Genomic DNA, 10,661 nt, shown 5'->3' with positions numbered 1-10,661 from the left:
TTTCAATTTAAATATTATTTGATTTCATAGCAATGTTAGTTTTAGAAAAAAAAGTAAATAAGAGAAGAAAATAGTACTCCCAAGCTCTGACAAAAAATAACATGTTCTCAATACTTAACAATATATTGTCCACAGATTATTTGTTTGTTACATAACAATCAAAGACAACTTTAACAAATGAGAAATAAAATTTTCCACAGAATAAAAGATTAACAAAAAAGAAGTCCATAATTAATTATTGTGTTTACTCAAACATGGATAAAAAAGATTATTAGGCTTAAACCGATCATTCAATAAAACGCAACAAAAATCTAAAATAAAATTAGAACAAAAAAGTAAAAAAATTGGAAGAATAAGGACTCAGAGTGTTGCTTTATGTGCTCAAAGATGAACCTTTCGATTCATCTCATACAAGAGGTGTCAGAATATAGCACTAATCATCCCTGTCCATGTTCAAACGAAAATTTAAAATAAAATATTGAAGAATTTTGAAAACAATTAAAAAGATGAACGAGAAACAGAGCGAGCGCCGCTAAGATCTGAAAATTGAGAAGATAATTCAATGGGAATTAGGGTTTGTTGAGTTTCTGTGAGACGTGTGGTTTTTATAGGCTCTTTTGTTACGTTTGGGCTTTTACGGGTCGATTCTTATTGCTGAGTGTTTGTTAATTGCACCATAATTTCTTTATTAAAACCCCCATACCTCAATTTTAGTATTAAAAGTTTTAAAACGTCGAATACTATATAAACTAGTTTATGGTTGGTGGATAAGTTAATAAGCTGAATCTCAAAGTATTTTATAAACTTTACAAGAACAAACGTGAATTCAGCTTAAATGTTAAGAGTGAAAATTACTATTGAAATTTGAAAATGATATTTAACATGATTTCATACCGTGGAAATCAAATCTTCATACTTGAAGCTTTGATGCGAGCCAGCCAATAGTAAGTGATTGTATGGGATTCCATTGAATCTCCAATTGTGCAATGAAGCAGGCGATTGAAGCTTTCACTGTTCTTGTGGTGATTGTCATGATCAACAGATTAAATACTTAAGTTCTTTGGTTGAGAGAGATTTGTGTGATTGAGAGAGACCTGAAAGTTTCTCATGGAATGAGTTTCTAGGGACAAGTTTTGGTATTCCCTTTGGTAGAATTAAAGAAATTCATTAATATAGTAATAGTAAGTAATAATAAATAATAAGAAGAAAAACTCTTATTTCTACTTTTAGTAATGACGTTTAATTTAATTTAATTTGTTTTTTTGAATAGTAAAAAAGTTTATATAAAAAGAAATAATTTTTTTTATTAAGTAAAACTAAGTTTTGTTTCTTAAATGAATTGTTTTTGTTGGTTGAGAGTAAAAAAATATTTGGCTTTTTTATGCACGAGGGCCAAAGCCCAAAAATAGAAAAAAATATCCAATTTAATAACCACGCTATGGCTAACACCAACAAGATCAATTAAGAATATAAATCTCAGCTCTTAAGGACACTCTTCGTGAAATCAAATTCTTTGATCAAGTTTCACTCATAAGTTTGCAAGCTCTTCAACGCACTTATTCTCTTTATGATATGTGTGAGAAATGATAACCTCTTAGTCATGTCTAATCGAGCTTTTAATTATGTGAAGAAGATCTCAACCAGCTCCCGTGTTGTAGGAGGTTGTGGTAGTTATTGACACAACTTCTTTAATATTTATGTATAACTCCACTTTCCTCTAACATCTATCAAAGACATGGTTCAAAGTTTCATAAACTCCCCAAAGCTCTATGACTACAACTTTGCAATTTTCTATTTATTTTGAGAAACACACTTCTTTGAGCTTCATAGTGATTTTTAATTAATTTTCTACATATGGCTTAGTCCTTTCCTTTAACTTGCTCGTCTGTGTTCAGTCTAACTCATTCATTGTTCATAGGTGTCCATCTAACTTAGAGTGTTGCACTTTGTCTATATAGGTGACCTTATCATACAAGCTTAAACTCATATAATTATTTCTCACTTTCAGCCTTATGTCTTCAGCAAGGTTGACTAGAAAATATAATCCTTCAAATGCTCTCTTTGATTCCTCAAAAACCAAATAGTGTGACACGAAGTTACCCAAACAGCTTGCCATTTTTCATGGTCTCTCCTACTTAAATTGTTTTGCAAATTAAAATCAATCCAGTCTTGAAAATTAATATTAAAGAATTGATCCCAATAGTTATCTTTCACAATTGTAATCCAAACCTGTCTATTAGTTTTGTAGTCTCCTGGGGCATGAATTATGGTTTCAAAGACACCATCACAATCTTTATAGTAAGACTCTTTTAGATTCAATTGGTTTAACAATTGATTGGTTTTGACGCTATTATGTTGCACCATCCAGATAAACTTTCTCTGCCACTTTCATCTTCCATATTCAACTCATAAAATCACAAGCTATACTACTATTAGAGTTGTTAATAATTTCAAAAGCACTAGATACAATAACCTTGTCATTACTTGTGCCTCCCCCAAAGACACATATCAGCCCATATATCAGACCTTGGAGGATGAATTGTTGTCAATTTTTCTATCACTTCCTATAAAAGGAACTTTCTAAACAAAACTAGGTTCCAATCTCCATTGTTATCAACCAACTCAGATACTTTCATATTCTTTGGAGCTTTAGAAGAACCTTCCATCAAACTTGAAAAAGAAATACCTGGAGCCACCCAACAATAATTCCATGCTTTTACAATATCACCAATACGAATTTCCCAAAATGTCATGTCTTCCATAATAGGTCAAACATTAACTATCCTTTCCACAAGCTTGAATCATAGGCTTTAGCATCCACTTCATTAGTTAGACTATAATTTCTAGCATAGTTTCCCTTCAACACTTGACACCATACATAATTATCTTCACTCTTTATATATTAATAATGCAAGCTTTATTCATGTTAGAGTTTCCTCATACCTAACCTACCCTGCTTCTTTGGTTTGGAAATGTCTTCCCATCTCACTTTGTGGGTGTGCTTTTTAACTTCAGTATCCCCCTAAATAAAACCTCTTTGGATCTTTTAAATTTCCTTCATACAAGTTTTAGGCATAACACAATTCATCATGTGGTATGTGGGAATGACTTCAATGATAAATTTTGCAAGGGTTGTTCTCCCTACAAAGGGAAATTGTCTTCCTTTCCAACTTGCAAGCTTTACCATAACTTGCTCAATAAGATATTGGAAATAATTTACCTTAGGATTTCTACCAGCATGAGGCATTGATGATAATTTACTAGCAAGTGTACTAGCATTATAATGAAGTAATAAAATAAATTTGTCTCCACAGAGATTGTGAGTTTAGAACAAGGTACGTTGTGCGATATAAATAAAAAACAATAAAGAGGGGGATTTTTAGGTTGTTTGGTCGAAAATACAAGATATAAGTTTTAATAAAAATGATTGTCGCAACCTGAAAAAGGAGATGCGAAAAAACAACCGGCGAGAAAGAAATGACAGAAGAGTCGCCACCGTGCGTTATTTATCCCAAAGGAGGGAAAGGAAACGCTCGAAGTAAACCTGGAAAAAAAGGAAAGGAAAAGACAAGGTCTCGCAACCAAATCTTGGGTTCGGGAGTCGACTATGCGAAGGGAAGGTATTAGCACCCCTACGCATCCGTAGTACTCTACGGATCCACTTTTGTTGTTCTTGTCTAAAGGGTGTGGGTTTTTATCTAATGTACTATTTACTAAAAGAGGGGTCAAAAGAAAATGACTCGCATGGATGTCGCATCCACTGCATATGTATCTCATCTGAATATGAGAATCAGAGTCTTCGTAGCTCGGCTACCTATGGGCTAAAGAGGAGTGTGCTCGCTAAGACATCGCGTCTTATGCCTACGTATCTCATCTAGAATGAGAATCAGAGCAAAACGTAGTTCGGCTAACTACAGGTTAAGGGTTGTGTTTTTTAGATGAACGACGTTACTACGCAATCTACCGGATGCTCGACCTTTGGAGACTTACTCGCCTGTAGTAGAAGGAGTTAACGTGTTCTTAGGAGAAGAAAAATCAATGAGTTTGTTTGGGTTTTAGGAATGCTCATGCAAAAAAGGAAGTCCTAGACGAAGGAACAGTGCTACCTTAATTGACATGCAAACGAGAGACTATACGAAGCCTAACAATCCTATGGGGAGACGATCACACCATACAAAACAAACATGCATAAAGTAAAATGCCACCAAGGGGGCTCAAACCTACATGGGTAGGGCTTTAGTCAAGAGGGGTCATATCAACCTCGACAAACAAGCCATGGAATAGGTAATCAAATGGGCTCTTAACCACTGACATTGAACGTCAGGATGAGCAGATAAAAGGGTAATGAGGATAAGACCTCATAGCTCTTAACCCTGGACAGAGTGAGCTCATGACAAAAAGTGGGGATTCAGAAAGGTGGAACCCTCTCCACTGACTGACCGGACAAAAGATCTTGGGCTTTTGTTCTGAAGCATCAGCACGTAGTGCAAGCATAAAGAACGACACACTGAATAACGGGGGATTGATTACTAATCCCTTTTATCCGTCAATTGCCTCTTCGTGGAGGTCTTTAGTACTGGTGCCTCCTTTTGGAGGTCTTTGGGCACAAAAGTAAACAAACAAAAGAAAACATTGCCTCCTATCGAGGTCTTCCAGCTAAGATAGCGGTAAAATGCGGGAAAGATAAAGGGATCAAGAGGTTTACCACACGGATAAAGATCTGAAGTAATAACAGCTAAAGAAATAAGAAACCCAGAGATCTCTCGAGCTGGCACCATCAAAGAAAGCAAGTCAATACAGGTAATCGGAATAAATCTCCAAATGGTATCTGTAATACCCCAAAATTTACCCTTCATTTTTCCTGGAAGCATACGCTTTACACCTCATGCATGCATTCATTTTTTAGGTCATTTAGCATTTGCATTTCATCATGGCAATCAGAATCGGATCCAAGAAGCTTGAACATCATCCAAGACACTTTGTGGGCTCTATTTAGATGATCAGTCAACACAAGGGAAAGACTTGAGTAACTTCCAACAAGGGTCTATTCGTCAGTCAAAACGTTAATCTTGAAGGAGTAAAGGTTTGTTCATGAGCTGTCATGCTCGCTAGGCGAAGCCCACGTGTTTTGAAAAAGAAAAAAAACGAAAAAAACGAAGAAAAAAAAACAGAAAACGAAAAAAATAAAATAAAAATAATAAATAAATAAATAAATAAATAAAAGAAAAAATCTTGGACTTGGACCTCTCTCATTTGAGCCCACAGGTCCACAAAAATCAGGTTATAAATTCAGAGTTTCAGTGAAACAAAAGGCAATTCTATTCCTGTTACCCTGCCTGGGAAAAAGATAGTGAGAAAAGAACCCTGGGGAAAAAGATAGTGAGAGAAGAGCTAACAGAGTTCAGAGCAGCCTCCAAACCCTGAAGGGAACTCAACTGCACAGAATCACCTTTGCCTCACATAAACCCTAAATATTGTTTTGTAAACCTCACGGGTGCAACTCAATTTCAATCAAGCTCTCCAATCAGGTTTGCCCTTATTCCCATTACCTTTAAGCTTTGAATTTGAATACTCTGAATGTTTGAGGTATTATGGGTGAATTTGATACCCTTTTGATGCATGTGTTTGACAAGAGATTTAGGCCTCCTACCCTTGGTTGTTTTTTGTGAGCTTTTTGTGAATTGAAAGGGCATGATTCATGTGGTTACATTTTGATTTGGGGGCAACTCTTGGTTACCCTATCTTATTTCACTAACCCTTTTGTTGAGTTTTTGTGAAGGCACATGACTTTTGCAGGGATAACTTGCGTGGTTTCCCACTTTATTTGTGGGATAACCCCTGGAGGTTCATTCCGATTACCTGTACTGACCCACTTTCTTTGATGATGTTTGCTTGGAAGGATCTCAGGGTTTATCGTTCCTCTAATTGTTGTTACTTCGGATCTTTATCCGCGTGGTACTTTTACATTTTTCCCGCATTTTACTACTTTCCTAGCTGGAAGACCTCGATAGGAGGCAATGTTTTTGTGTGTTTATTTTTTTATTTTTATTTTTTTACAGGTTCCTTCGTCCAGGACTCCTTTTGCATGAGCATCCCAAACCCTAACCCTGCATTGGTTTTTCTTCTCCTAAACACACGTTTACTCCTTCTACTACAGGCGAGTAAGTCTCCAAAGGTCGAGTATCCGGTAGATTGCGTAGTAACGTCGTTCGTCCAAAACCCAATCCGTAACCCCGCAGTTAGCCGAACTACGGCTTGCTCTGATTCTTATTCCAGATGAGATACGTAGGCATAAGACGCGATGTCTTAGCGAGCACACATCCCCCCAACCCATAGGTCAGCCGAGCTACGAAGACTCTGATTCTCATATTCAGATGAGATACGTATGCAGTGGATGCGACATCCGCGTGAGTCATTTTCATTTAACCCCTTTTTTAGTAAACAACACAAGATAAACCCACACCCTTTAGACAAGAACTACAAAAGTGGATCCCGTAGAGTACTACGGATGCGTAGGGGTGCTAATACCTTCCCTTCGCATAACCAACTCCCGAACCCAAGATTTGGTTGCGAGACCTTGTCTTTTCCTTTCCTCTTTTCAGGTTTACTTCGAGCGTTTCCTTTCCCTCCTTTGGGATAAATAACGCATGGTGGCGACTCTTCTGTCATTTTCTTTCGCCGGTTGTTTTTTCCGCACACTGTATTTTTCAGGTTGCGACAGTATCCCCCAAATAAAGTGGAATGCCAAGCAAGCTATCCTTTCAGGAGTCATGTGAGCCCTCACAAAAAACTCAACAAACAGGTTAGAGTGACAAGATAGGGTGCAATCAAGAGTTGCCCCAAATCAAAATGTAACCACATGAATCATGCCATTAAAATTCACAAAAAGAGCTCACAAAAAGCAACCAAGTGTAGGAGGCCTAAACCTCTTGTCAAAATGCGTCAAAAGGGTATTAAAATTCAAAGTCAGGGGGCAAGGATCCACACATCAAGACATGACATACATACTAAAACATGTGCCCACATGCAAAGCCTAACGATATCCACTCTTCCAAATTCACCCATAATACCTCATACATTCAGAAATTTCAGGTTGAAACTATAAAGTAGTGGAAATAGGGCATACCTGATTGGGGAGGATCGATTGAAATTGAATTGCACCGTTGGCTTTGCAGAATAATCTTAGGGTTTATATGAGAGGGAATTGGTTCTTTGCAGATGAGTTCCCTTCAGTCTCTAGAGGTTGCTCTGAATTAGTTAGAATCTCTCTAGGGTTTTTCCACTGAATTTTTTTTTAGAATTTATAACCTGATTTTCGTGGCTTTGTGGGCTCAAATGAGAGAGGTCCAAGTCCAAGATTTTTCTGTTATATTTTATTTTTTTATTTATTTTTTTATTTTATTTTTTTCGTTTTTTTTTCAAAACGCGTGGGCTTCGCCTAGCGAGCATGACAGTTCAAGAAATTTCTCTGAGCGTAGGTGATTCTGGTGGCTTTTCTTAGGACTCGCTAGGCGACCCATTCTGCTCGCCTAGCGAGCATGATAACTCATGAACAAACTTTTGCTCCTTCAAGATTAACGTTTTGACTGATGAATAGACCCCATTTGAACATGTTGGAAGTATCTCAAGCCATTCCCTTGTGTTGACTGATCACCCAGATAGGACCCACAAAGTGTCTTGGATGATATTCAAGCTTCTTGGATCTAATTCCGATTGACATGATGAAACGCAATATGAAATGTTAAATGACCTAAAAATGAATGCATGAATGAAGGGGGCAAATTTTGAGGTATTACAGTTGCCCCTATTCAATCAACTCGAGACCCGAAAAAAAGATAGCAGCGGCTTTCTCACTTTCGAGGTATCAATGGATTGAATACAATAAAAGCCCGAAAATTTGCACTGAAGTGAAGTGAAGTAACAATGCCTGTCAGAATCGGCAAAGAGGTGGTCTTGAAAGAAGAATCTGTCTGGTACGGTGAGAGTCTGAATACCGAAAAAGAATGTTAACCTGGATACCAAAATAAATGGTAACACAGAAATAACCATGGCCTGAATGCCGCTCATCAGTCTGAATACTGGAAATGACTTCGATTTAAGCATCGGAAGATATGAGATTATTAATATCGGTCTGAACACCGAGAGGCTGGCCTGAATGCCACAAGTTGCATCGACCTGAATGTCGGAAACTTCTTCGATCTGAACATCGGGAAAACTGGCCTGAATGCCACTTCGATCTGAGTATCGGAGAATTGGCCTGAATGCCACTTCGATCTGAATATCGGAAAATTGGCCTAAATGTCGCAAGTTGCATCGACCTGAACGTCGGAAACTTCTTCGATCTGAACATCGGAAAACTGGCCTGAACGCCACTTCGGTCTGAATACCGGAAACTGGCTTGAATGCCACTTCGATCTGAATACCGGAAACTGGCCTGAATGCCACAAGTTACATCGACTTGAATGTCGGAAACTTCTTCGATCTGAACATCGGAAAACTGGCCTGAATGCCGCAAGTTGTATCGACCTGAACGTCGGAAACTTCTTCGATCTGAACATCGGAAAACTGGCCTGAATGCCGCAAGTTGCATCGACCTGAACGTCGGAAACTTCTCCGATCTGAACATCGGAAAACTGGCCTGAACACCACTTCGATCTGAATACCGGAAACTGGCCTGAATGCCACTTCGGTCTGAATACCGGAAACTGGCCTGAATGCCACAAGTTGCATCGACCTGAATGTCGGAAACTTCTTCGATCTGAACATCGGAAAACTGGCCTGAACGCCACTTCGGTCTGAATACCGGAAACTGGCCTGAATGCCACTTCGGTCTGAATACCGGAAACTGGCCTGAATGCCACAAGTTGCATTGACCTGAATGTCGGAAACTTCTTCGATCTGAACATCGGAAAATTGGCCTGAACGCCACTTCGGTCTGAATACCGGAAAAACTTCATGCCTGTCAGCATCGGCAGAAATAGGGAAAGATAACAGAGGCGGCGCATGGGCCAATGACCCTTGCTGGGGATAATAAAGGTAAGTCATGAACAATCTTCAGTCTGAGTACTGGAAACAACTTCTGGCTTATCACTTGGGATACCGAGAATGTTTTATGCTTACATGCGTATGTTTGAATTTTTCAATGGCGTAATGCTCCATGAAAATGGAAATGCTACGCGATTTGGGAGGATGCAATGCAATATGATTCTACATGCAGCGATGCGAAATGCTGGGTAGAATGTCAAGCCGAGGCAAGGGAATCTGCTGGGGAAGTGATCACCATCTTCTGGACCCTGGCAAGGCTGTTGGAGATGCACATCACAAAGAACTCTATGGGGAAATGACCCGCCACACGATGTTCTAGCAATGACGAAATACCGAGACTCTGACTGGGGAGAGAACGGCATTGAAAACCTATTGTTGGGGAAAGCGATAGTGGTTCTGGCAACCATAATCTGCGAGAGAGACGACTTAGCAGGGGAAGCAAACACCGATACGGTATCGAGATTCTGCTTCAAGGAAAAAGACCATGGATCTGGCGTCGAGATCATCGATCTGGCATCGAACCCTGAGGAGCAGCCGCTTCTGCTGGGAAGATACAGTCTGACATTGTCAACTCCGCTGGGGATATATAGTCTGGCACTGTCAACTCTACTGGGGAGTGTATATTCTGAAACAACCACTTGGGGGAGGTACAACAATGAGAGCCTGTTGGGGATCAAAGAATCCAATGCTCTGATCAGCTCTGCAGGGATAAGATACCAACTTCGACTGTTGGGGGAAAACATTCGCGATCATCGGCTGGGAACCTTAAGGAAATACCCTGAGGGTACCTGTTCTGAATAGACGATCTAAAGCACTTAACATTTACAGCAGTTTTAAATGTTTATTAAGCATGTACCTGTAAAGCTCTTATGTTTCATGATGCAATGTTTATCAAAAATTCGGACGTCATTTTTGCAAACAAAACAGTAAAATGAAAATGAAAACAGAGATATACCGAATAACATGATTTTATTGATTGAATGGCCTCTGAATAGGCATTTATATCAGGAAGCAATCCCTGGAAAGAGGTAATCGCACAAAAGATAAAAACAGAAATTAATCTAATGGCAATGTGAAATGGATTTCTATTGGGTTCCAATTCTGCTATGACTTGCTCGTCTTCAAGATCCTCCAGATGATCAGCTTTCTGAAAAGAGTGATTGGACTGTTTCCTATCCTTCAAAAATTTCCAGTCATTGACACGAGTTGAGATTCAGAACTACTCAGAACGCAATCATTCGTTTAATCCCTAACTTTTGCCTGGATCGCCCTTTTCGGGTTTTCAATCCACCGGGATGCCCATTTTTTCCTAAGTTGCCTTTTCAGGTTTTCAACTTACCGGGTGTACGATCTTTTCATTTTTAATCCCTAATTTTTACCCGAACCTTTTCATTTTCTTGGTTCATCGGGATGCCCATTTTTGCCTGGACTATTCTTTTTACTGTCCAGCGGGTCTATTTTATGCGACGTATTTTTTAACTGCGTCTGAGTTCAAAGGGGAAGTGAAGTTTTCACCATCCATCGTTGCAAGCATTAAGGCCCCACCATTAAAAACCTTGGTGACAATATACGATCCATCATAGTTAGGAGTCCACTTGCCCCTGTGATCTGTTTGA

At 38.9% G+C, this 10,661-nt stretch overlaps 1 non-coding gene across 1 annotated transcript; it reads right to left on the bottom strand.

Moving 5' to 3' along the window:
- Nucleotides 1-357: 357 nt before the first annotated feature.
- LOC127109574 (small nucleolar RNA snoR1) lies at nucleotides 358-448 on the bottom strand. The gene has a single exon (XR_007796848.1). It is a non-coding gene; the product is annotated as a small nucleolar RNA snoR1 (small nucleolar RNA).
- Between the last annotated feature and the right edge of the window lie 10,213 nt (nucleotides 449-10,661).

This window comes from Lathyrus oleraceus, chromosome 7 (genome assembly GCF_024323335.1).
Source record: "Lathyrus oleraceus cultivar Zhongwan6 chromosome 7, CAAS_Psat_ZW6_1.0, whole genome shotgun sequence".
Lineage (NCBI taxonomy): Eukaryota > Viridiplantae > Streptophyta > Magnoliopsida > Fabales > Fabaceae > Lathyrus > Lathyrus oleraceus.
The sequence above is the reverse complement of the archived record's forward strand: the minus strand, read 5'-3'. Positions and strand labels throughout refer to the sequence as shown.